Source organism: Myotis yumanensis, unplaced genomic scaffold, assembly GCF_028538775.1.
Source record: "Myotis yumanensis isolate MYYU_CA2020_CCGP unplaced genomic scaffold, mMyoYum1.0.hap1 SCAF_11, whole genome shotgun sequence".
NCBI lineage: Eukaryota > Metazoa > Chordata > Mammalia > Chiroptera > Vespertilionidae > Myotis > Myotis yumanensis.
The window spans coordinates 15,794,163-15,821,866 of NW_027223762.1; the positions used below are offsets into that span (position 1 = coordinate 15,794,163).

Sequence of the window (27,704 nt, forward strand, 5' to 3'; positions counted from 1 at the left end):
TATTGTTGATTATTAAGGGGGACTCGCAGTGGTAATGTGATGGGCTCACTATTGTTTGCCTAGATGGAGGCAGGGCTGGCCTGCGAAATCCTGTCTTTTGATCCTTCATCTGATGCAGTTTCTACTTTAGCGCCCCAGTGATCAGGCCGGGATCACTGGCTCTGAGATAACGGGCTGGGAGGGGCCCGTGGAGATGCTGTTTACAGGCAGTGCACAGCGTGACTGTTCCGTCTTCCAGGATCTTGCGTACAATTCCCTGCACACGGGCCCCAGTCCGTGCACAGTCAGCAGAGGCCGGGAGAGCGCGGCCAGACGCATACGGCCAGATGAGCCACGTGGCCTCCTTTTGGAAAATGACTAAAGCATGAACTTCTGGGGAGAACTTTCCATCTGTTTTCCAGATAAGCTGGATGAGAACCATCCATGCGGATCTGCAGATCCCGCTGAAGAACGGGTGAGTTGTCCAGACTGGCCTGGGCAGGGTTAGCTTCCATTTCTCAAAGGTCCAGCCCCACCTGCAGGGCAGGCCTCTACCCTCAGACCTCTCCTGGGGGGAGGAGCTGGGCTGTCGGACAGACCTGAGCCCACCTGCCCTGAGGGCCTTATCTCTTCTGTCGGCCAGCGGGGCATCTGTTGGACAACTCCACCTGCGTTCCACTTACCACGTTGCTGAGGTTATGATGGGGAAGAGTTCTTTCTCTTCGCCAGTTCTCTTTGTCTCCCTTCCACTTCCCTCCCCCACCCCCCTCCCCACCAAGTCTGTTTCCTTTGTTATTTTTGGTACAAAGAACTTTCAGTTAATTTCAAGGCTTCAGAAAAGCAGTTAAAAGAGGATGATTTGGGGAGAGGCATCTGATCTTTTTATCTGTGCTCGAGCGCGTGCGTGCATGTACACACACACACACACCCACACACACACACCCTCCACCCGTGGAGCTGAACTGACTGAACATGGATCCGTGTACTTGTTATTTTGTCAAAGTAAGAAATGTCCAAACCTGTGGACATTTGAGCCAAACTGATGACAATTGTCAGGAAGCACAATCTCAGTGGAGTGAGAAAATGCTCCGGAGAATGGCGGTTTCGCAGCCTATTTTATACATTAGAACGAAAGGAAGAGATGTAAGGAGGGTCACCTGAAATCCACTGGTGGCAGATTAAGGGGGTGGGGAGAAGCAGGGCAGGGGAATCTCTGAGATGGGATACAAGGCAAAATGGAGAGACACAAACTTCTTTTACGCGGGTGAGAAGGGGAGGGGAATGGGGCACCAAGATAACAGGGAGGGCCTCTGTGGCCGAATGCTGGAGCCAGGAGGTTTACCCTGGGGGGTCTAGATAAAAAGATCACTCTGACATTTCAAAGGTATGTTATCTTAGATGCAAAAAGACAAGAGACAGGCTCACTTAAGGTAAAGATGGACCTTGTCAAGGGGCTAGGACTACCTCCCACCATGACACGCTTGTAGTTAGGGACTTTCATGGCAGATCACCCAGTGTGGTTACTTTTGGTCTCTGCGTTTGTGAGGCCACCATGGAGGTCTCCCCTGAGCTTGTCAGGCTTAGTATGTGGCCCCTTTTACTCTCACAGTTTAATGATAGTCTTTGCATTTTAATGGTGAGGTCCATCTGCACGGATTATTGTTATTGAGGTATTATTAATGTCAATTTTATTTCCTATTGTCATTTTTTCTCTTCTCTCCTGCCTTCTTTTCAGTTTTTCAAGTTCTTTATTCTACTTTCTCCCCTCTAGTGTTTTGGAAGTTACGTAATCTATTTTTTTTTTCTTTTAGCATTTACACTTCGAATATGTATTTGATTTAATACCATCTATTATTAATATCTTCGTATTGACATCTGAATAATATACAGACCTTACAAACCTTTAATTTTGATCTCATTCTCCCATCTTTCATGCTATTACTGTTGAAATATTTAGCTACACTTTTTTTAAAACAATTTTCTTGAGATACAATTGACACATAATAAATGGCACGTGTTAAAAGTATACAATTTGGCCCAGCCAGCGAGCCTCAGTGGTTGAGCGTTGACCTATGGACCAAGAAGTCACGGTTCAATTCCCAGTCAGGACACATGCCCGGTTTTCAGACTTGATCCCCAGTAAGGGAATGAAGGAGGTAGCCCATCAATGATTCTCTCTCATCATTGATGTTTCTATCTCTTTCTCTCTCTCCCATTCTCTCTGACATCAATAAAATATATTTTAAAAAATATATATATATATATATATACACACTTTGATGTCTTGACATACGTATGCACCTATGAAGCCATTACCACAATCAAGATAATAATCACTTAAAAAAAGACCGATCCAGTTCACACAGGCGCATAAATGGTTGCATGTTACAAACATTGGCTAGTTTTCTGCAAACTTGTTTTACTTAAGAAGTTCTCTAGCTTCTGGGCAGAAGTAACTATGATAATCCTTCATCGAAGCCCGCTGGGCGGTGTGCTAATTATTTCTCAGTGCTTTCTTTATTGTCCTTAATTTTTAACTATAAACATAATACAGGTGTATTGTAGGTGAATGTACTCATACCGTAATGGGTAGGTAAAAAAGGAAAGGCTTGTAACCCTTGCCACCTCTTTCTTCAGAGTGGGTATATGTCTATAGCTTGTTGATTACTGCCCCGAACATTTGGCAGATATTTTCTATGCATTTGAAAACGCATGATTGTAATAAAAATGGAGATAAATGCATAGTAGGGTTTTCGTTGTTTTTTGATTGATTGTTTTGCTTAAAACAACAATTATTTATGCAGTGTTTTTGCAGCTTGCTTTCTTATTACATCAAAGTCATCTTCCCATTTCATCTTTTTCATGACTGTATGATGCATGTAGCACTGGATTAATGCATTGCAGTTATTTTTATCAATCTCCCCTTACTTTTAGGGTGTTTCCCTTTTTGTTGTTGCCACGAGTGACACATTGAACTTGTCCTGCACACATCTTTTTGCGCTTGTTGAATGTTTTTATAGGATAAAACCCTGAAATGCAGTGCGTTATTCCCAACCCACACAGCCACCCTTTGAGTTGGTATTATCATTCCCTTTTGCGATCAGGGGTTTTATACTTGCAGGGTTAAGTGAATTAACTCGTGAGTGACTGATTATGGAATGAGAATCCCGATTTCCCGGTTTTCCAATGTGCCAACATCCATACCACTCACCACACTGCCTCTCCTACTAGTTTGGGAAATGGTTAGGAAAGAAAAAGGTGATCAATGTTGGAACTGTCGGGAGGATGACGGGATTTTCAGCTAAGAGTAGTCCTAGGGAATTCGAATGCAGGGGACGTATTTCAGGCAACTTCTGTTTTCCCCTGGCCCTTACACTGAGCTGAGGACGTTAACATGAGAGCTGTGCTATTTTTAGCAGTTGCTTTTAAGCGCCCTGGGAGGTTGTGAAACCCACGGCCACTATCCCAGGCAGCTAGAGATTGCTTGCCCACTTTTTTGTTCCGAAGGAAAAGACACAGACCACCTGGGCCAGTAAGTTGGGTCCAAAATTGGACTGTTTATTTGACTTAACAAATGTGTTCTTGAATCATCTGAGTTGAATTTTGGTTGGTTGACTGCCACTTTTAATGCATTAGGGGGCGCACACATTTCTCACAATCCTGCAATGGGTGGCTTTATAAAACAAAGAAGGCTTTGATGATGTGAACAAAGTTCCTTGCATGTATGGTGGGCATAACTTATTTTTCCTTTTCTTCAGGCAGGGAACCCTGTGCTCCGTCTTTTGTGTCTTGGAGTGTGTTGGCTGGTTCAGCCATATTAGCTAATGTGGAATATATATGTTGTTACAAGTATAGACACATATAGTCCAGCCTCTCGCTCTCAAGTTTCAAACCAAACAACATGGTGAAAACATAATTTCGAAGAGGTGATTTTAGATAAACACCCCAAGCCAGGAGGAGTGTGGCTGTAGACACGGGGTGCTCTTTATCCCTGGGTTTGGGCTGTGGTCCCCATTCTTGCTTCAGTGAGATGGCATGTGGATGAGAGAGGGCTCTTTGGTTACGAAGTCTACAGTCCAGAAACAGATAAAAACAAGCGAGGCTGGGACTGACCCTTTTTGCACTAACACCATTGCGTGCCTTGAAAGTGCAATAAAATATTTTTAGGGCAACATTACCATTTTGTTCTCATAACATAACGGTTCACATGGGCTCATGCATTTTTTAAAAAATGAACTAACAATGGAATCTACAACTGGAACAGCCTTTAGAGTGTATGGAATTTTTGGTGTGTGCAAATCATAAGGATTAGCTGGGGCGAAATAGTTCCACTTTTAACTTTGACAAATTTTCATCCGTTTGGCTTAAGATGCCTTGATTTTGAAAAATATTATTTCGTATAAAAAGCAAGCAAGATTTAACACAACTTAGTTAACATACCTAGTGGGATATGGTTCTGAAATGAATTTTTAGTGCCTCTCATAATCTTGATCCTCTTTTATCAGTGGACATTTATCAGTCTTTTTAAGGCCACGGCCCCTTATATTGCCCTCAGTTTAGTTTTGGGAAAATAACTAAGAATGTGTAGTAAAATGAATCACTTTGCAGTTCTAATAATCCCAGTTTGGGAGATCTATACTATGGAAATGAAAGCATTAGAAACTAAAGATACATGTGTGGGGATGTTTAGTGCAACACTATTTATAGAGGCAAAACACTGGAAGCATCTTGAATGTAATGACTACAACTATTACAAAGAATAAATTAAATCTGTATTACTGACCTTGGAACCAGTATGTGTCACCATGATACATCGTTAAGGGGGAAAATCTAATTATAGATTACTTCTTAAAATGGGATTACTTTTTAAAATGGGAAAATATAATGAGATACATTTCTCATAGGTGTGTATTATCTCAGCAAGATGGGAATGCATGGGAAAGAGGGCTTACATTTTTTTTCTCTATGTATCTCTCTGTATTGATGACCTGCTATAATGTGCATTATTGCTTTTTAAATTTAAATATCTTATAAAGTAAAAAGAAAACACCCAAGTGCCCTGCTTTTATTATTTTGAAATAGGAAACAAAACCATTCTTCAATAAAATAATGAAGTTATTCTGACCAGTAGAATATATGTTTAAAAATAATGTATCACCATTTAGGTTGGCATTTTTCAGCTGTTTGAGCCCATGCTCCCAGTGTTGATTTCTTACTGCACGTTTTTACCTCCACCTGCCAAGAAGTGTTGTTGAGCTTCTGACTTCCTATGTTTATATGAAGGGAACAGCAACCATCTCTCAGTTCTGACCCCTCCCCGCCAGTGGGCCTTCCATTTGAGAGTTTTAGCTTAAATGGATCTACAGCCTTTTACTCATAAGAATGGCAATCACAAAGATGCGCCCTGAGAATAAACTCTCCTTATAAAGTGCTTTTCACTTTATAAGATATTTAAATTTAAATTTAATTAAAACATGAAAAAAAATGGAAATTTCCCTACCGTTTTTAAAAATGTGCTTCTAAAAGTGCTTTTGTTGTTGTTGTTGTCATTGTTTATTTACCTCCCTCCTTCTGATCTGCAAATAAGGTAAGTCCTGCTGCAAGAATATGAGACCCTCCTTCCGCAGGCAAAGTCCCACTCTGCTTGTGGTTGCCTCTGTGTTCCCAGGAAGTCACAAAAAGGAAACCTTATCTAAAGGCTTTGTATACAGGAAGGGTATAAGTAATCCCAAGACTGGCCAAAAGGTTGAGCAAATACAGTGTAAGTGAATCATGGCGATGTTTGATGACGTATGTGATAAAGGCAGTGATGCCTCAGGAAAGGAAATGCAATGAGCTCAGAAACTCAAGCCTCCCAGATTCATGACCTAGAGATGGTAATGGTTGGATTAAAACTTGAGGAAGCAGTTGGCAGTAAGGAGTGGAAAATAGGATTTGTAGTCAGCTTGCAGGGTTGGGATAATATGGTAAAGTGAAGAGCAGGATGGTTAGGTTCTCATAGAGAATTAAGCACAATTTTGAGCAGATGGATTTGGTCTCAAAATAATATGAATATTTTCTAATTACATTGTAAAAATGCATTCATTCATTCATTCATTCAAAAAGTATACACGGAGCATCACCTTCCAGCCAAGACCAGGGGGCTGTGTGTGAACCCAGGACAGCTTAGGAGGCTCCAAGGCCAGAGCTGAGCGAGCAGCAGCAGTGGGGGATGGGAGAAGGGCGAGGCCTATGAGAAAAGGAGGATTTAGAGTTTCTAACTGCACTTTTCCTGTGATTCCTATGAAGACCCAACTCGTCCCGCCTCATGCATTTAGCGATCACACTTTTCGAGAAAAAAATAAATTTAAATATTTTCTTTGCCTCATTTATCCCTGAATCAGCTTTGTAGTTCCAGCTTTCAAAGGGTGATGATGCTGAAACTTGAGTAGAAAGGAACTCTTAACCTGAAAACTGCTCTGCTGTTATCTTCTGAACCCTCAGTGATTCTCAGAAAAAGGCACTGGGGCAGCCTTGGGGACTTTTTTTTCCCCAAGCAAGTCTCTTCAAGAGCTAAGACTTCTGGAACAGCGGTGGCATTTCAGAAGATTTAGGTGCAGATTAACTTTACCACTAGCCTGTGGTTCGTAGGGGTGAGATCCTCACAGAGTCATAAAAATTGCTGTCAAATCAAGGTTTTGAAATAAAACTATTAGGGGAAAAAGTTATTATGTAAGTAATTATGTTAAAGGCGCTTTGTACCATGAATACGAAATGTTCCTTCTCATGTTTTACCGAATGAAGCTTTCGCTAGAAATCTAGCCTAACCTAAGAAGCTGATTATAACAGGAAAAATGCTGCCATCAAGGTGAATTGAAATGAATTAGATTAAGTAAATGCAACTATACTAATATGTAATGTGTTTTTATTTTATTTTTTAAACATTTGTATTTATTTTTACAGAGAGAGAAAGGGAGAGGTATATAGAGAGATAGAAACATTGATGAGAGAGGAACATCACTGATTGGCTGCCTCCTGCATGGCCCCTGCTGGGGATAGAGCCTGCGACCGAGCGAGAATGCTCTTGACTAGAATTGAACCCGGGACCCTTCAGTCCACAGGCTGACGCTCTATCCACCGAACCAAACCAGCTAGAACTGTAATGTGTTTTTAAAAAGTAAATGAAATTTTACAAAAAGGAAGAAAGAAAAGAGAAGAGCTAGGAAGCAGGATAAAGGGACTTAAAGCAGAAGTCTATCTTTAATCTGGACAGATTTGTCCAGAAATTGGGAGTTTCTCCAGGGAGCAGGGTACTGGGGTGAGGAGGCACCTGTGGAGGCTGCCTCTGGGAGAGGCTGTCTTCCATATTCATCCTCCTTTTTATGTTTCTACAGCCCATCTCCAGGTGACAAATGGCTTATGTTGCAAAGGTTCACTTGTTTGTATTATCAGTTATCTGGAACTCAACATGTGTTTAACCCATAGAAGGCATTATCCACCGGAACAATGTTATAAATGCCACTCGGCCTACCAGACTGTGCCACAACCACTTCACAGGTGTCACTGGCTGAAATACCACACGTTTGCAATGGGTAGTGACAGGGAACGACTATTGTCCTACCAATGGTTAGACCCCAAGATGCAAGCCATTGACTTGGCTGTTGTGCTTGAGGGTAAGCAGGTTCAATTAAAAGAGAGTGAGCCAGTCTATGAAAATTTCTGTGTCTACTAAATCATTTGGGGCATAAATGTGCAAGTTTTGGGGTCAGGCGGACCTAGGTTTACATTCATATTCCTCTTTCTCTGCTGCTTCCTGGTTGTGAGCAGGCTAGTTCATCTCACGAAGGTCACCTGGGGGTAATAATAGTATGTCTTTAGAGCATTGCTGTGAGAAGTAAATGAGTGTTGTGCACAGGTGTTAGCTTGTTATATAATATTAATAACATATTAATATAGTACATTATAATATTGATAGGTACTAATTGTTATTATAGGTAATTATTATTCCTTATGTATGGCTTTTCTCCCGGAGAGATTATAAACTTTGAGAGCAGATATTTTTGTCACCTACTTTGGCAAATCCCCAATTGCAAAGTACATAAAACACAGACACTACTTTTTCATATATTGACAATGATTTGCTTTGTTCAAGGTCTTTAGGGATTAAAAACTCTGTTCTCTGGTTATTTCATAGTTTTTTCTTTCTGTTTGTTACAGGCTTGTTGCTAGCACAGCTCTTATGATAACTGGTTCTGACTGGTATTTATTTAAGAGAGTAATGTTGTGTGAAAGGTCCCCCTAGGAAAGGAAGGTGGGGGTGGCAATGTGATACGGCAGTTAGTACCTGGAATTGACCAGCAGGTGGCGTGTTGCCAACTTGGAGCAGCATGGTTGGAGTTTGGAACCAGGTGGATGCATGGATGGGCAGCTTCAGGAGGCCTCAGCCGACATGTGACCATGTGTGCATGGGATGGATAGATATTATTTGGGAATTTCTACTGAAGGGAATACCTCAAATAGGCACAAAGGTCCATCAGGACGTTTCTGAGAAACTGAATCCAGGTGCTCAAGCAAGACCATGCTTCCCCCCTCTTACTGCATCCTTTGAACCTGGTGGTTCCACCACTTCCGGTGACTTGCTATCAAATATTGGTTCCAGGATCAGGAAATTAGAAAACTGAGACCGTCTAGAGCAGTGGTTCTCAACCTTCCTAATGCCGCGACCCTTTAACACAGTTCCTCATGTTGTGGTGACCCCCAACCATAAAATTATTTTCTTTAAAAAAATATATATTTTATTGATTTTTTACAGAGAGGAAGGGAGAGGGATAGAGAGTTAGAAACATCAATGAGAGAAAACCATCGATCAGCTGCCTCTTGCATACCCCCGACTGGGGATGTGCCGACTGGGGATGTGCCGACAACCAAGGTACATGCCCTTGGCCAGAATCGGACCCAGGACCCTTCAGTCTGCAGGCCGACGCTCTATCCACTGAGTCAAACTGGTCAGGGCCATAAAATTATTTTCGTTGCTACTTCATAACTGTAATTTTGCTACTGTTATGAATCGTAATGTAAATATCTGATATGCAGGATGTATTTTCATTGTTACAAATTGAACATAATTAAAGCATAGTGATTAATCACAAAAACAATATGTAATTTTATATGTGTTTTCCGATGGTCTTAGGCGACCCCTGTGAAAGGGTCGTTCCCCTGTGGCGACCCACAGGTTGAGAACCGCTGGTCTAGAGGAAGTGTCTGGCCTTGTTAATGGATGGCCAGGCTTTTCTGCTCTGAGTCCTTTTTTCTTTACTACATTTCTTACCAATGTCTTATTCCTCTTTGTGTAGATGATTAAAGTACTAAAGTATGATTGTAGGTCTAGTGCCTCTTTTCTTACATAAAAAAGATCTCAGTTAAAAAGGAACAACTGGTAAACATTTATCATAGAAACAGGGAAAAAAGTTGATCTGCATAAACAAGGGAAAACCTGTATGTGATCCCCAATTCCCAAAGATAACCACTATTAAAATTTGATATATAATGTTTTAGACTTTTACAAATGTCGGCATATTTTCTTAGACAAATGAGATCACACTGATTAACTGTTTTATAACTTCCGTTTTTCATTTAATCTATGCTGAATATTTTTCCATGTTAATATAGTTCAAACATTATTTTATAATGATTGCAAAGTGCTACCTCTTATGAATGTGTTCTAATTATTCAACTCAAACATGGTGGCTTGGATTTGAGACTCACAAAATGCTTTTTGTCTGTATGCCCAGTTTTTCATGGACTTAAAGCCAAGCTTTCCAGAATAAAGAAAACCTTACTCGTACTTTCCTCCCCACTCCTGACCCCTCATAGAAATTAATATTGGAATAAGCAATTTAATGCTCCTTTTATGTTGGTAGTGAGTTTTGAGGGTCATAGGCTCTGTCTGTTTGACCGAATTGTCTGTTAACACACAAATAGAAAAGCCTACTTTCACATGGATTGTTTCTAAGTTTTACCTAGTATAAACAATGCTGTGAGAAACATCCTTATACATGTGAAAATCCATAGTATTTTCTTGGGGTATATTTCTAGAAGAAAAACTTCAGAACTAAAGGGTACACATATTTTAAAAAGCTTTTGCAACATCTATAATTATAAAAGCATAATATGCTAATTAGACTGGACAGCCGAACGACCTTCTGGATGTCATTCCGAACAAAGCCAAGGTGGTGGGCTGAGGCAGAGGCGGTTAGGGGTGATTAGACAGGCAGGCAGGCAGGCGAGCAGTTAGGGGCGATCAGGCAGGCAGGCAAAGTGGTTAGGGGCAGTCAGGCAGGCAGGCAAGCATATAGGGGCAATCAGGCAGGCATGCAGAGTGGTTAGCAATCAGGCAGGCAGGTGAGTGGTTAGGGGTGATCAGGCAGGCAGGCAGGCAAGCGGTTAGGGGTGATCAGGCAAGCAGAGGGGTTAGGGGTGATCAGGCAGGCAGGCAAAGTGGTTAGGGGCAGTCAGGCAGGCAGGCAAGCATATAGGGGCAATCAGGCAGGCATGCAGAGTGGTTAGCAATCAGGCAGGCAGATGAGTGGTTAGGGGTGATCAGGCAGGCAGAGGGGTTAGGGGTGATCAGGCAGGCAGGCAGAGTGGTTAGGGGCGATCAGGCAAGCAGGCAGGCAGTTAGGGGTGATCAGGCAGGCAGAGGGGTTGGGGGTGATCCGGTAGGCAGGCGAGCAGGTAGGGGCGATCAGGCAGGCAGAGTGGTTAGGGGCAATCAGGCAGGCAGGCAAAGTGGTTAGGGACGATCAGGCTGGCAGGCAGACTAGCGAGCAGTCCCGGATTGCGAGAGGGATGTCCGACTGCCGGTTGAGGCCCAATCCCGGCAGTCGGACATCCCCTGAGGGGTCCCAGATTGCAAGAGGGTGATTTTGTGCACCAGGCCTCTAGTATTACAATATTATCTTTCTTATATGTTGTACCATTTTACAGTCCTGCTAGCAGAGTATGAAGATGCCATTTCCAAACCTCCGGCCAACATTGGGAATTATAAATGCCGTTTGTATGGTAAAACTATTGCTCAGTTGTTAATTATAAATGCTATTTGTGTGGTAAAAGTATTAACCCTTTACCATATAGGTTTCCTTTTTAAATCTCATTTTATCATTTGTGGCAATTTTGGTTATGGTTGGGTTATTTTTTATATACTTGAAGTTTACATTTTATTCATTTAAATATTAAAAATTTTTTTCTTCATGGTTTCTGCTTTGGTGATCATCATTAACATAATTTTCATGATACAAGTATTTAATTATGATTAAAAATTTTTAGATTAGAAAAACAATCACCTGATTTTCTTCAGGTCTGCCTGTGATTGTATTTTCCCCTTTAACTCCTTAGCCTACTAGGCATGTACTTTGTGTATGGTCTGAGGTATAATTGCATCATTATTTTTCATAGTAATTAACTATTGGACCAGTTATTGAATAATCCGTTTTCCCCACTGGGTTTAAATACCTTATTTAAGGAGTAAACATTTTAATATAGATCTTGTGTTCTGGGCTTTCTGTTCTGTTCCATGGCTCTGCCTCTTTTGGAACCAGTATCAAACTTTTAGTTTTTGATGATTTTAGCCTATTTAATACCTAGTACCCTCTCCTTGTTGTTTTCTAAAATTTTATTTAGAAAATTTTTCAAATTCAATATTTAAATTCAGTTTTTAAAGTCTTTCAAATAAACTTCAGGGTTTCTTTTTTGTCCTGTTTAAAAACATCTCTTGGGATTTCAACCAAAATTTAATTATATTTATAAACTAGAGGCCCGGTGCACAAAAATTTGCGCACTGGGGGCCGGGGGGGAGGGGGGGGGGTCCCCCAGCCCGGCCTGTGCCCTCTCACAGTCTGGGACCCCTCGGGAGATAACGACCTCCTGGCTTAGGCCTGCTTCCGGGTGGCAGAGGGCAGGCCCAATCCCTAGGTGCAGCCCCTGGTCGGGCTCAGAGCAGGGCTGATTGGGGAGTTGGGGCGCCGCCCTGTCATGCACAGAGCAGGGCGGATCGGGAGGTTGCGATGCCACCCTCAGTCACGCTCAGGGTAGGGCCGATTCGGGGGTTGGGGCACCACCCCCTGTCACACTCAAGGCAGGGTCGATGGGGAGGTTGAGGTGCCACCCCCTGTCATGCATAGAGCAGGGCCGATCAGGGGGTTGGGGCGCTGCCCCCTGTCACACACAGAGCAGGGCCGATCAGGGGGTTGAGGAGCTCCGTGCTGTCACTCACAGAGTAGGGCCGATAGGGGGGTTGGGGCACCCCCCCTGTCACACACAGAGCAGGGCGGATCAGGGGGTTGGGGCACTGCACCCTGTCACACTCAGGGCAGGGCCAATGGGGAGGTTATGGCTCTACCCTGTCACACACAGAGCAAGGCCCGTGGAGGGGGGTTGGGGCGCCACCCTCTATCACCCACAGAGCAGGGCCGATCAGGGGGTTGGGGCGCTGCCACTGTCACACTTGGGGCAGGGCTGATGGAGAGGTTATGGCTCTACCCTGTCACACACAGAGCAGTGCCTGTTGGGGGGGGCGGGGGTTGGGGCGCCGCACCCTGTCACACACAGAGCAGGGCCGATCAGGGGGTTGGTGCGCTGCACCCTGTCAAACACAGAGCCGCAGGTCAATCAGGGGATTGGGGAGCTCCCCCCTATCAGGCACAGAGCAGGGAAGATAGGGAGGTTGTGGCCCAGCCCCCTGTCACACACAGAGCTGCAGGGCGATCAGGGGGTTTGGGCGCTGCCCCCTGTCACGCTGATCCTGGTGCCGGGAGCCTCGCTGCTCCACTGATCCCGGTGCTGGGAGGCATATTACCCTTTTACTATATAGGATAGAGGCCTGGTGCATGGGTAGGGGCTGGCTGGTTTGCCCTGAAGGGTGTCCTGGATCAGGGTGGGGGTCCCCACTGGGGTGCCTGGCCAGTCTGGGTGAGGGGCTGAGGGCTGTTTTCTGGAAGCGAGTGACTGAAGCTTCCAACAGCTCCTTGTTTACTTTTTTTTTTTTTTTTATTCTGGGCCAGTTTTAGCTCTGAGGCCTCGCTGCTGAAAACATCGATACAATGTTGCTAAAGCCCGGCTGAATGAAAGCCGGTTTCTGGAGTTTTGTTTAGCCTCTTATTTGCAACATAGTACATAGTTGCTTAGAGTTGCAACTGAGAGGCCGGCAGCGGCAGGCGGGGAACGCTGGAGTCCGCAGTCACTGAAGCAAGCAAACCTCCCTGCTCACTTCAGTGCCTGGCTGCCGGCCACCATCTTGGCTGACAGTTAATTTGCATATACTCACTGATTAGCCAATGAAAAGGGTAGTGGTTGTACGCTAATTACCATGTTTCTCTTTTATTAGTGTAGATTAAATAGGAGAGAATTGACACCTTTACAATGTTGAGTCTTTTAGTCCTAGAAACTTGTATAACTCTCAATTTATTGAAATCTATCCTATTTTCTCATAGAGTTTTATACATTTTTAAAATATTCATGTTTTATTATTCCTAGAAATTTTGTTATTTTTATTTATTTATTTTTTAAACATATATTTTTTTTAAATATATTTTATTGATTTTTTACAGAGAGGAAGGGAGAGAGATAGAGAGTTAGAAACATCGATGAGAGAGAAACATCGATCAGCTGCCTCCTGCACATCTCCCACTGGGGATGTGCCCGCAACCCAGGTACATGCCCTTGACCGGAATCGAACCTGGGACCCTTCAGTCCGCAGGCCGACGCTCTATCCACTGAGCCAAACCGGTTTCGGCTAGAAATTTTGTTATTGTTGCTATTTTGAATGAGATTTTTCCCATTATATTTTTAAACAGTTTTTGGCTGTTATATGGAAAATTATATGAATTTCATGAGTTTATTTTGTGTCTTTACCTCACTGACATTGCTAATTATTTCAAACATTTTAAAAAAGTTGATTTTATTGCCCTGGCCAGTATTGCTCAGCTGTTAGAGCATGGGGCCCCACAACCAAAGAGTCAAGGGCACATTCCTGGGTTGTGGGTTCAATTCCTGTCTCCTGTCAGGGGTAAGTTGGGGATGGGAGGCAACCAATCGATATGTCTCTGTCACATCGATGTTTCTCTCTCTCTCTTTCTCTCTCTATCTCTATCTCTATCTCTATCTTTCTCTCTCCTTCTTCCTTCCCCTCACTCCCTCCCTTCCTCCTTCCCACTCTCTCTAAAAATTCAATGGAAAAAAATACCCTTTGGTGAGGATTATCAACAATAAAAAATTTGATTCTATTAAGTAAATGATTGTAACGTGTACAAGTTGGATGATTTTGTCTCCTACTTTCTCATAATTCTTCTTTAGTTTCTTTTTCTTGTCTGGTTGTAATGGTTCAAATGCCCAGAACAGTGCTAAATGGCAGTGACAGTTAGTATCCTTTTCTTGTTTCTGATGTTGTGTTTGGTTTGATACAGATAACTTCAGCATGCTAAGAAAAATTCTAACTTCATTTTATTAATTAAAAAATAATATTGAATTTTATTGAAAGATATTTCAAGATTACCCATTGCGCTAATTCAAAATCTTTTTTCAATTGACTTATTTATGCCATTATGCTAATGCATTCCTTAATACTGATTTCTTTTTACATCTCTAAGGTAAACCATGTGTATACATGAGGTTAGTCTGTGGTTCCCTTTATTATGCTTTATCAGTTTGTTTTAAGTCACAGGTATTATGTTAGCTTTTGTTACTTTTCTCCGCTTGAACATTTTATATAGTTTGGAAATTATCTGTGGCTTGAAAATCGGAGAGAACTTGATTGTGCAAGTAATTTGGACTAAGAACATTCCTTGGAAACAATTTCTCAATAACTTTTACATTTTTCAATGATTATTGATCTGTTGTTTTTCAACATCTTCTTGGGGGCAGTTTGCCTCTAATTAACTCCTTTGGCTCTGCCCACAATATTTGATATGTGGTGTTCTCATTATTAAAAACTTATAAGCATCCTGCCATAACCGGTTTGGCTCAGTGGATAGAGCGTTGGCCTGTGGACTCAAAGGGTCCCAGGTTCGATTCCAGTCAAGGGCATGTACCTTGGTTGCGGGCACATCCCCAGTAGGGGGTGTGCAGAAGGCAGCTGATCGATGTTTCTCTCTCATCGATGTTTCTAACTCTCTTTCCCTCTCCCTTCCTCTCTGTAAAAAATCAATAAAATATGTTTTTAAAAAAGAAAAAAAAACTTATAAGCATCCTGTAATTACCTTTTTATTTCTTCTCCAATCAATGTATTTTTTAAAAGAAGACTTAGAAAAATTTTCCAAGAGCTTAGCTCTTTTTCAACTTATACTTTTGTAATTATTTTATAGTTTTGTTACAGTGTGGTCATAGAATGAGGCCATAATTTCTTTTGTGGGGAGATTTTTCATTGGCTTAATATGAAATCAGTGTTTGCAAACTTTTATCTTTTCGTAAAGGAATAGACCTTCTCTTCAATTATTCCTTTTTTCATTCAGCATTGTTCCAGCTATCTGTTCCCAAATGGCAGTCACTATTAGAAATGAGTAAGTCATAAACTTTCTGTAAGATTGTCAAAGTCTAGATGGAACATAGATACCTAATTATAATACAGAGCAAGAAATGCAACAGCCATGGAATGTATAAAAGAGGCATTCCATGAGCCTGTCATAGGTTCTGGGAATACAAAGCTGCCTAAGGTACCACCATGGCCCTCAGAGACTTTTAGTACAAAAGTATGTTTAGGTTTTTGGAGGCAAGGCGACCTATTAGGAAACCACCCTAGTCATTTGGTAATGAGACATATGAGAGATGTCAGAGAACAGAAAGAAGAGAGGGGATTTTCACATTTAAAGGGCAGGAAGAAGAAGAGTCCTCGTAGGAAGCGAAGGAGGTAGGAGTAAATTTTGAGAAGCCACAGGGAACATTTTAAAGAGTGCTTGGTCAGATGAGTCAAATGCAGCCGAGAGGACGAGGAAGATAAAAGGCAAAAAGGAGTCCATTAACCTTGGTCTTTGTTGACCTTGAGAAAGCATTTCCAGTGAAATGTGAAGAACATGCTAGATCGTAAGCAGGTTGAATCTTACCTGGGATGAGAGACAATGGAGACAAGAAGTGTTTCTCCAGAAGTTCAGGTGTGAAGGGAATGAGTGGGTTAGGGCAGTAACTATAGGAGCAAAGGAGAAAAAAATAGCTTTTAAGACATAAAAACAACATGAGCATGTTTAGACCATGAGGAGGGTGAGCGGAAGGGGAGAAAGCGTTGATGGAGGAAGGGCTCTGAGCAGGTGGGAGTCACAGGGGGAGACCAGCCATGGGGGAGACAAGCCACGGGGGAGACAAGCCACAGGGGGAGACAGTCCCAGGGGGGATGGCCTCTGAAGGAGGAGAACCCCTCTTTTTGAGTCAAAGCAAATGATTGGTATCTGTAGGCAGACTGGGCAGGGAAGTGGGGTCTCCTGATACCGGGCAATGCTGGAAGAAGGTGTCATTGTCGAACCCATGGAAGGGTGCAGGGTCTCGGTCTGAGTTGACGGTTTGCCTGGTAGGTAAGATCAGGATCCAGCCCTCTCTCCTTGCTAATAGAACCAGAGAATCTCTAGGCTTACATTTCCCTGGGCTATTTTTTTGTCTGGGTTATCCGAGGGTTTCAAGAAGTGACTGGCCATGTGGTGTGTGACATGGATTGTGAGAATAATTAGCACAGTCAGCTGAAAATAAAGTGATGGATGGATGCCATAAGGTCGGAAAGGTTTCTGTTGCGTAAATACAAAGTGTGTCTAAACCCTAATAATATTTCAGATCTTCAATAGGCCTCGTTTTCTGTTTCTGAAGAATGATTGCTCACATCAGCACACAAGGAGAAATGTTTGCGCCGGTGATATTTATTTTAGCACATTGTATTTTGATATTCATTGTTTATTTCTACTACTAACTTTGAATCCTTAAAAAGGGATCTGCGATGAAACTTGCAAAAAAAACTTTCCATTTGCACATTGGGCTCCCACATGTTGACAACAAATTAGTCCCCTGAAAGAATGGCTAGACCGGAGGTCTTTGGGCCTTTTTCTGTTATTTTGGACAAACACTCTATCCTTTGTATGGAGGGAAACTTCTGGTTTGATTCACGCTGTGAATAATTCTATGAGAAAATGCCCACACAGGCGCCTTTATTAAGTTCTCATTTATTAAAAATCAAGGGTGACAGTTTAACAGGCTCATTATGGCTCAGAAATCCCCTGGGGCGTTTTAACCTCTTGCAGACTTTTCAGACGTTCACGTTGCCAAGTACGCTGACCGTCATCTCTGCACTCTACCCTGCTCGGGCACTGATTTGGGGAAGTGTCACTCTTACTGTACCAAGAAGTCCAAGGTCAGGTACCATCCAAAGTCAGAGTTCACGGGCTTTCCCTGGAGAGGGGGCGGGGTGGGAATTCAACAAAGCCCCCAGGATGGGTGGTGGGCCCAGCTTCCTAGCACACCTGTCCCATGCTTTGTAAATTTCATGATCATTTCTCTTTTCACTCTCATTCCTGGGGGATCATCACATCTGCTCTGCTCTACCCCCAAATGTTGACACAGCCCGACAGATCACTATGTGGAAGTTTGCTTGAAGGGACCTGAAGCCACTTCCATTAGCTCTGTAGAGGCACTGGCATCCACCCCTCACACACTGCCCGCCCCCCCCCCCCCCCCCGGAACCCCTAGGCGCAGCAGCCCTGGCTGTGTTGAAATTAAACCTCAGCCATCTCACCCTGTTCATCTGCCTTCCTCAGAACAGTCCACTCCGTCTTGTGCCTCTTCCACTAGATGGGAGCCTGGGATGCTGAGAGGAGGAAACCGAGATGGAGCGACAGATTGAGGTTCTCCCGGGGCCCCTGGAGGGGAGAGCACCTCCCACCTTCGGTGCCAGGCTGTGCCGCCTTCTTCTTGCAAGTCCAGAGCCCCAGTGAAAGCTTGAGTGAGATGAGATAGTATAGAGACTGCCAACCTCCCCTCCCCTCCCCTCCCCGCTACCTCCTTCCCTTCACACACACACAAACACATCAACTTTCCACTGGCCGTGACCTGCCCTCCAGCGTGACTTATCAGCTGTGCGGGGTTGTGGCTCAAAGAAAACACACTGTGGGATGGGCTGCTCTGCCTGCTAATGAAAGGGCCGAGCCAGCGCGGGCTTCAGGAAGGTTTTCGAATAAGGAGAATAATGATCTTCAGTTTCTGACCTCCTGGCACCGCGGCCGTGTTTATCAGGAGGCTCATGTGACTGATTAAGACACAGCCCCAGCCTGAAGGAAACAGCTGCTCGCGCGCTCCGGCACTTGGCAGCTGGACAGGCAGGGTGCGCACCGGCCACTGCCCCAGTAAGTATCTGGAGAACGTGTGTGTGTGTGTGTGTGTGTGTGTGTGTGTGTGTGTGGCAAGCCACTGACAGTTTTTCATTTTGATTTTTGTGTCCCTCTGGCACTAAAGGAGGTATTTTATTTGTACCTGTGATGAATAGGAATTTTCATTTTTTTCAAACATTGTTTAAGAACCTGTTATTTTCAGCTGCGCTGTTTTCTAATTTTCAGGATGAATTTTAAGTCGTCTAATTTTAATGACTCCTGTCTAGAAAACAGAACGTGTGTGTTCTGGTGTCCGGGATTTCTATGGTCTGTGGTGTTTAGGTTCAAAGCCAAGAGCCAGGTCACGAATGAGAGAAGCTTTTGAAGTGTGTTGAGATTTGATTTTAATCAGTGTTACCTTTGGAACTTGAGAGAGAGTGTTTTGAGAAAGGGCTTATTTGTTTATTGTATCTCTGACTTGAAGGCGATCGATCGGATGTCAGTTTTGAAGACTGTCTCATTTAACTCTGTGTAGCAATCTGCAACACAGAAAACTAACAACACGGTATGCAGGTTTTGATGAGAAGTCGGGTTTAGATTTCAGGCGCGCCTTCTACCTCAATGAAAGACACAGCCTATGGCTTTCTTCCACAAGCTAATTCACCTTCCCAACTTTAAAGCTAACATTTTTAGGTGCCTCTGATCTTCCTGATTTTAGACAAGGGAGCATTTGTGTTTTTATGATGCTCAGAATCTTGCTTCCTTTTTTTAAGCCCCAGATTACAACCCTATTGCCTGAAGCTGGTGTTCAACTCGGGGGGGACCTGCTCGTTCTCTGGTTGCCTGGGCAACGCTGCAGCTCACTTTGGGGAGAGCCACCACGCAGGCCCTTCCTGGAACAGGGCTGCTGTTTGCGGACTTTTGTCCTTTCCTCGTGGACACCAAAAGGATGCTTAAGCCCAGCCAGTGTGGCTCAGTGGTTGAGTGTCGATCCATGAACCAGGAGGTCACGGTTCGATTCCCAGGCACATGCCTGGGTTGCGGGCTCAATCCCCTGTAGCGGGTGTACAGGAGGCAGCCGATCGATGATTCTCTCTCATCATTGATGCTTCTCTCTCACCTTCTCCCTTCCTCTCTCTGAAATCAATTTTTTTTTTTTGGTTTATATTTTATTGATTTTTTACAGAGAGGAAGGAAGAGGGATAGAGAGTTAGAAACATCGATGAGAGAGAAACATCGACCAGCTGCCTCCTGCACACCTCCTACTGGGGATGTGCCCGCAACCCAGGTACATGCCCTTGACCGGAATCGAACCTGGGACCTTTCAGTCCGCAGGCCGACGCTCTATCCACTGAGCCAAACCGGTTAGGGCTGAAATCAGTTTTTAAAAAGAATGCTGAAGAAGAAAGGAAAAGGGAAAAGGGAGAGGGCAGAACCTGGAATCCATGATGTAAACTCCTGGAGTGACCGGCCTCTGAATCAGAGTGTTGTGGGGAGATAACCAGCAAGTTCCTTTTTCTGGGTTGACTGGGTGTTGAGGAGGGGGCCAGAGGGTGGTTGTTTTCAAGTGAGTTGTTACCAAACAGTTATTTGACTTGTGGCAAGCCCAGGGGCACCCTGATGTGTTTCCCCAGGTGACGGATGGCCTGTCATGGATACTCAGCTTGGATGATTTTCTTGCCATTTCTGTCCCCCTCCCCATGTTGTATGTAGAGAGTGGATGAAAAATGACCCACAGTGCACTGCTTCTGCACTGTTTACCCCTACACAGTTGGTCTTGAGTCCCACACCGGCCGAAGATCTGGGAAGGAAGCAGTTTCAGGTACCCCGTCTGAAAAAGTGGCTCATCTGGCTAGTCTCTCTCTTTTCCTTAACGTGTGGATTCTTCCACACAGCCTTGTGTGTTTGATGAGAACAAATGCTTCCAACTTCTTTGTTCCTCTTTGTGCCATGTGTGTGAGGTCGCTGGGTCAGCCTGTGCCCATGTGGCCCGTGGCTTCCCTGTCTGGCTGCAGGCGTGGCTGCTCGTTGGGTCCTGGGCTAGTTTTACTTTTGCCACAGGCTGACAGCGGAGAACTGTCCAGTAAAATTGTGTCTCTGGAGTATTAGAGCCACGGACAGATAAAATGGGGGAGGGGTCTACATGGCTGGGTATCCTTTGAATTATTCAAGTGCGGAATGTTTGAAAGCCTGCAGATTTTTTTTTAAAAAAATAGCAGTGATCCCTTGACTTTCAAAATAACCCTATATAATAAAAGCCAAATATGCAAATTGTCCCCTCGGGAGTTCAACCACTTGCTATGATGTGTGCTGACCACCAGGGGGTGGCTCAGAACATGAGGGTGTTGGCTACATGGGTGCCGGCAGCGGGCGGCAGAGGAGGTGCTGCCGGCCCAGATGGGCCCCGACAAGAGCGGGACCATGGCGGGATGATGGAGAAGGTGAGCAGGTGGTGCCAGGCCAAGGTGGCTGTGAGTGGGGGCCAGATTGCCCCGCAGATCGCCCCGCAGATGGTGGCAGCGGGGGGTTGGGGCCGCCGCTCGGCTCCCAGGCACTGAGGGAACTGGGAAGAGGGCCTGGCCCCGACCGATCGATCGTCTCACAGGCAGAACGGTGGAGCAGGTGAGGGGCCAGCACCAGGCCACGGTGGGGTGCCAGGCAGGGCCGCAAGGCTAGGGGCGCAAGCTGGGGCTGTGAACCGGGGGGTGCAAGCTGAGGCCCAATCCCCGCAGGCCACCCCGAGGGACCCCTCATGTGCACAAATTCGTGCACCAGGCCTCTAGTAACAAAATAATAAAAATAATTATTTTACGTGGAGATAGTATATCGAGTCCAAGATATTAAGATCTGGATAGGAATCTTAGAAGGTAAAATTTAATGCTATCTTTTATTTATTTATTTATTTATTATCTATTTACTTAATTATTTTTTTTAATCTTTATTATCGAAAGTATTACATATGTCCCCTTTTTCCCCCCCAGTAACCCTCTTCAGTCCGCCCCGCCCTTGTCCTCCCCCCTCCCAGGCTTTCACCACCTAATTGTCTGTGTCCATGGGTTATGCATATATATATTCAAAGTCTTTGGTTGATTACCTCCCACCCACCCACCCTCCCCCGCCTTCTTATGAAGATAAGGAAATTGTAGCAAATGTATCTGGGTCACAGTGCCAGTTAGCAGCAGAGCCAGGGGAGAGCGTTCACAGCTTCTGCTGCTTCTCCATCATAACATGAACACTAATATTAAACTTACATTTATTGTGCACTCCCATACCAGGTGACATGCTGGGCAATCGTGTTCATCTTCACATAACCCTCCCAGTAGGTCTGTGTGCTCTCTAGCATCATCCCAGTTTTAGAGTTGGAGAAACTGAAGCTCAGAGACCCCCTTAGCCACGAGGCTGTATTTGAACCTGTACACATTAAAAACTAAAAGTGGGAGGAATATGCTAACCACACATATTTAAATGTAAAAGCCCACGACAAAATGCAAATGCGACTAGCTCAGTGCGATACAATTAGGCACACGTGTGTGCGAGGGCCCTTTTGAACTCTCCGAGGCAGGAAGGGTGAGGTTTCCCCTGCTGACAGTCCAGGCCGGAGCTCTGTAGTCAATGACTGGCGGTGTTTTCTCTTTGACAGCGGTTCAGCAGAGAGCCTCCCATTGGTAAGAACAGCAACAGAGCGGTATTACTGCCCTGAGCGCATGGCTCTCACGGCCCCTTCTGGCCCTTTCCTCCGTTTTTTCCTGTCACTCCTTCCTTTGGAGGCTGCCACTCCACCCAGGCCCCACCCCAAATAGCCTGCTTCGTGGTGATAAAATGATGATCAGACCTGTTTCTGGTGACTCGACCTGGAAGGTTGGTTGTCCACATAGGTTGTTGTTGTTTATGACCAGAACTAATGCTACCCTGCCCCCTGTTTGCTCCTGGGCTTTGTTCTGAGCTGTGAGGGAGGTTGCAGGCCAGGGGACTGGCTGTGGCAGGGGAGGGAGGGCAGGCGTGCGTCTCTCTACGGCCTGGGATGCTGCCTGCACCTGCCTTTGCCAATTGCAGGCTTCACCCCTCTGCCTACTGCGTATCTAAAGAGGCCCTCTCACTTGTGAGTCACGAACCTGAGACTTTTCTGGGTCATCAGCCAGAATCCTTAAAGAAACCTACTTCTTGAACCCTTCAAAAAAAATGGCATCGGGCTCTCCATAGTCCTCCATGTGGTGAAATTTCCAGATTAGGGCTGGCGCTAAAAAAAGAGCCCTGAGTAAAAATAAGTAGCAGAGGGCCCTTTTAGTTAATCAGGAGGAAAATTAAGTAAGCAGACCATTCATGGATGTCTTTGAGAAAGTTACTCAGGTTTTCTCAAGGCTGTTATGACAAGATGACACATTTTGAAGATCAGGGTATTAATAGCAAGAAAGGGGGATTTTTAACCTGCTTCTCACCTGCCTGGTGTTTCTAAAACTAAGAACCCAAGAGTCTGATCAGCAATATAGTCTGCTAAACCAAAACCACTGGAAATTACCTCCAATCCTTGCTGGGTATTGCTAACTTCTGTAGCAATTGGCACAGTCCAGTGGGTGTTATATGGAGACACATAAGATGGGCTCAAAACCATAGAAGAGTCCACAAGTCATACTTCAGAGCTTGTTTGAATCAAAGTTGTGATTATTTTCTTAGGAGCTTTTTGGAGAAGGAAACAAGCTTCGGGATGTCGGGCTTGCTTTGTTTCTTTGTTTTGGCCGGATTGTGTGTTCCAAAGAACCTGCTCCCAAAGAGTCAGCTCCCTGGGGTCCCTCTTTCCTTTTGTAGGAATTGCTCATATCCAGTTCTTGGAGGTGTTTAGGTGTTTGCATTTCACATTTCTGTTGTTCTACCAGAGGCCCAGTGCACAAAATGCGTGCATGGGCAGAGTCCCTGGTGGCTGGTGGCTGCCGGCTGCCGCCTTCCTTTGTTCCGTGCTGCCCCCTGGTGGTCAGTGCACGTCATAGTGAGCGATCGAACTCCTGGTTGGAGGAACTCCCAAGGCGACACTTTGCATATTAGGCTTTTATATAGAGAGATGGATTTGGAAGTCTGGTTTTATTTGCTGTTTTAGACGATCACAGTAGTATCTCTGGAATCTGGGTGTGTAGGTTCACTGTACTTTGGTCTTACTTGAGCCCCATCCATGGTATTGGGCAGACAAACTCCTACATTTATAGGGGAATTTTCTGGTGTGAGGCACTATTTTGCAATTTGCTACAATCCTATGAAAAAGAAAGGCCAACATCACTGTTGTTTACAGTGAGAAACCTGAGAATGAAAGAAAATGAGTGACTTGTTCATGGTCATGGAACCAGTAACTGGCACAGCTCTGCTAAGTCCCCCATCTCCCGACTCTGGATGATACCTATGAAATTGTCCCTTGTGATCCAAAGTGCTGTAATTTGTATTACCTTATACTGGACAAAAGCTATGTGAATGGCTGATTTCATGATATGCCATTTCATACATGTCAATGATGGTATTTCCAAGCCTATGGATACTTGGCTTCAGAAACAGGGTCAGCTTAGTTACAGACGCAATAGTATTTGCTTAGGGCAATTTTTTTAAAGGAACTTAGTGGTCATTTTCTTCCCCTGCAGACCCAATGTGGTTAAGTTGGAGTCATACCAACTATGGCATTATGTAATATTCAGCTTTAGAAGAAATCTGGTTGTTTTCTTAAATACAAAAAAAAAAAAAGAAAGAAAGAAAAAAGAAGAAGAAGAAAGAAATCTGACGTCTAGCATTCCTCTTACCCAACAAAACCATCAACATTCTTGGAAGTTCTGCCTGGTCACAGTACCCTTATGCCCATGGGAACCGTGTCCACTGTGACTATTTACCTCTGCAAAGTTATCTGCCTACAACTGAGAGGTCTTAGCTTCCTAGCATACTTGAGACTCTTCGCTACTAGTCAACGTTCTGTTGTGGCAGTCGGTTCATTGTGTAAAGCATTATCAGTATGTTGACAAGGTCGTAAAAATGACAGTGCGTCATGCAGGTGATCTTACAGTGCACAGAGTCATGGCCAGGGCTTGGAGGCGGGGCAGAGCGGGGTAGGGAGAGGGAGGTGGAAGCAAGTGAACAGCTTTATGATAATAGCGGCTATTACAGTATGTCTTTCTAAAGTCGCTTTTCTTTGGAGTATGAATATGAAAGGTCGTCTTCTTTGAATGTAAAAAATCCTGAAAGACATTTAATTCATGAACCGACTCAAAGAGCCTTTTCCTTTAGTGACTGCTGTGATCATCTGCACCTTTCAAGAGAACAAAAGGGAAAAGAAATTTTTCAAAAAAGGAAAGAAAATGAAATGGTGGCTTAAAGGTTCCCAGATAATGGTCTGTAGAATTTGAAGTCATATAGGCTTTGATGCCTCTATTGTAAGTGGAGAATTGAGCCAAGTATATGAATGACTGATGTACCAGATGTCCCAACATCTTTTAAGTTTTTCAGTGATCAGATTGTTTTTGAAAGGCTTCCCTATTTGTCAGCTGTTGCCCTATCCTTATACTTAACCTAGTATTTTTTAGGTGGACCTATCCCCAGCCCACAAAATGTTCCAACCCTCACATGGATCATTATGCCATTGATTTGCTTTAGTATTATAAGTGTATTCAGCATCTCATCTTTGAATATACTTTAGGTACAATCTTTGAGAGAGAACTAGTAAGGGGGGAAATAACATGGAAACATTTTAGTCCACATAGTGAAATTCCAGACACTTATGTTAGTAACTACTTAGCTGCCGCTTAATTCAGAAATTGCCAACAAGTGCTTGCTTCAGCAGCACATACACTAAAATTGGAACGACACAGAGATTATCATGGTCCCTATGCAAGGATGACACGCAAATTCATGAAGAAAAAAATTGCAAACTAGGAACTGCATTTGAATGTGTAAGTGATTTTAATTGCTCCTCCCCCCCCCCCCCCCCCCACCGCCCTTCCGCCCCCCGAGGTATCTGTACTGAGGTAGAAACCTTAGCAATTGATGAACTGGCCAAAAGGAAAGCAATGAGCCCACGAAGCTGCCATGGAATCAGACTTCATATTAAAAAGAAAGAAATAAAGAATGGCCATTGAGTCTTGCGTCTATTAAGTTTTGATAAAATAATAATTTTCCTTTTGTTCAGTAATTCAAAATGGCTGAGCTGAGGTGTTGGGTTTTTTTGTTTTGTTTTGGGTCTTTTACATAAGTTCACTTTGAGGAGATAGCAGTAGGGATTTTTTTTTTTTTTTTTTTTTGAGGAATTTACACACTATAAAACCGACCGACCTGTTTTCCAAACTCCTTACGCCTGGAGTCAGGGAGCTGGAAAGAACACGTGTCCTTCTCCAGCCACTCTAACAGCGCGCCCTGTGACTGTCAAGGATGAGTGTTCTCAGATCTCAGGTTAATGAAGATTTCTGGAGCTCAGAAACCACCTACAGATTTAAAACAGTTTTAAAATAGAAGAACCGAGTCTAATTTCCATATTTGGTTCTGGAAAACTCATATCATAAGTTCAATTTGACTGACTTTGGATCCAGCTCTACTTCAGTTCTGCTTTTTAAAAGTAGAAAGTATTTCATCTATGTATGGAATGCCTGCCATTCAAAATCACATGAGTTGACAGGATGCTTTAGAGATCATTCGTTTTTTATGGCAAGGGCAGTGCTCAGTCTAAACAGTGGTGCTCGAGATTTCTTTTTGTTCCCAGTCACTCTGATTCTAAGACGAGTCTATCTCTATTTTCCTCCTGTGGTAGGCATTTCAACTGAGCCTGCTACTGGGAGAGGAGAGAAACTGATGTTTATTTTCACAGCTCCCAAAGGTGGACATTGTTGACACTGCTGCAGAAGTGATACCTAAATTTCTGAGCAGGTTGAGTCACAAGCCAGTGAGTAGGGAAGCCAGGGTTCTGGTCCTAATTTGCCTGGAAACAGAGTGCACGCCTTTTCTATTCCAACTGCACTGTCTCTCACTCCGTTTATGCTAACAACTGATGCTCACTCTGCAAAGGGCAGCCATTGTGTGGAGTCCAGATTCTGCTGTCCCTGTCAAGCCATGGACATTATCTAGCATGTCATGCCCAGTACATAGCGATGTCCATCAGGAGGATGCTGTAGGACAAAGAAGCATCCTAGGGCTCTGTGGAGTCATGACTGCATCCTACAGTCTCCTGTCAGCCCCCACCCAGAAAACACTCACCTGTTCCCATTGTCAAGGTGTTCTCTCAATGGCGGTGCTCTGCACCTTGGGCAGGGTGTTCTTGCAAAACGAAGCCTCTGGCAACACTCACAAATCATCCTTCTATCTCATATGATGACACATAAGGAAGAGCGTGACTGTAGGACCTGCCTGATCAACCAGCAGTGACAGTTGGCTTTAAGTTGTATTTAGTTTTTATGAGAAGTGACTTCATAGTGACATCGAGTGGAGCAGTCATCCTTACTTTCTAAGTTGTTTCTTGGGGGCCTTGATTATCAATAGATAAAAGGGCCTAGCAGACCTTGAAGCAGGGCCGGGGGAACATATCTCCTGCTATTTTAATTCTCTGTGTTTTAGAAGAACTACTGCTTTCCTCCTCTCTTTGGAAGCTGCTGGAACTTTGACTTAAGCCAGTGATGTAAGAACTGAGGTTTTATCTTTTTCAGCTACAAGGATGAGTGAGAAATGTGTCATGTGTTAAAAGTCTGCAACCATTTGGAATACTACCTCACAAAAAGTTTGTGGAAGAGAGGCTAATATGTTTGAGAAATTGTTTTGAGTTTTAATCCTCAGATTTGGAAATTCTACTACACAAAAAATTATTAAAACCTCAGTAAATGCAACCTAGTTTTGGGGACCCCCTTATGTGCAACCCAGAATTTATATTTAGGGGACAAGGTAAAAAAAAATCCGAAGTATTTTTTATTTGATTCATTTGTCAAGTATTTTTAAACAAATATTTTGCACTGCACATTACACAAACATGAATAATGGCACAGACTTTGTCCTACAGGTTATTGCCACCTAGTTAAGCAGATCAATATTTTAAGAATTATTACAATTATTGTACAACACATATGTTTATTCTATTAAAGAGGTTTGTACAAAGTTCTATTGAAGTCATCTATGCAGGGTGAGTCAGGAAATGTTTGTTAGGGTTGGTGGCATTTGAACTAGGTATAAAAGGATTGGTAGTCATTGTTCAAGAAGAAAAAACACTATATTTTGAAAGAATCCATTCCAGGAATAACATGTAACTTGGTAGATGTGAATCACAGGGATATGTTAGAGGAGAAACCAGGGAAAAGTCTCAAAAGACTAGGTGGTTCCAGGATTAAGGGTAGTGTTTGCCTTTCTAAAGCATTTAGATCTTTTAGAACCATTTAAAGTTTAAGAAAACACACCTTTTGTTATAGACTATTTCCAATA

At 43.7% G+C, this 27,704-nt stretch overlaps 1 protein-coding gene and 1 non-coding gene across 12 annotated transcripts in view; both read left to right on the forward strand.

The window, feature by feature from the left end:
• Nucleotides 1-27,704, forward strand: part of RASGRP3 (RAS guanyl releasing protein 3) — a 107,684-nt gene that overhangs the window by 10,991 nt on the left and 68,989 nt on the right. For 5 of the 11 annotated variants that reach the window (XM_070428989.1, XM_070428998.1, XM_070428997.1 and 2 more), the window contains exon 1: nt 3,443-3,511. The exons of 3 other annotated variants lie outside the window; for them this stretch is intronic. The gene's annotated coding sequence lies outside the window, so the exon portion shown is untranslated. Of the gene's footprint in view, nt 1-3,442; nt 3,512-17,983; nt 18,324-21,638; nt 21,953-27,704 lie in introns of those variants that run through there. 3 more of the 11 variants (XM_070428995.1, XM_070428993.1, XM_070428990.1) reach the window with 2 other exon arrangements.
• On the forward strand, nt 25,077-25,180 carry LOC139020204 (U6 spliceosomal RNA). Its single transcript, XR_011473222.1, has one exon. It is a non-coding gene; the product is annotated as a U6 spliceosomal RNA (small nuclear RNA).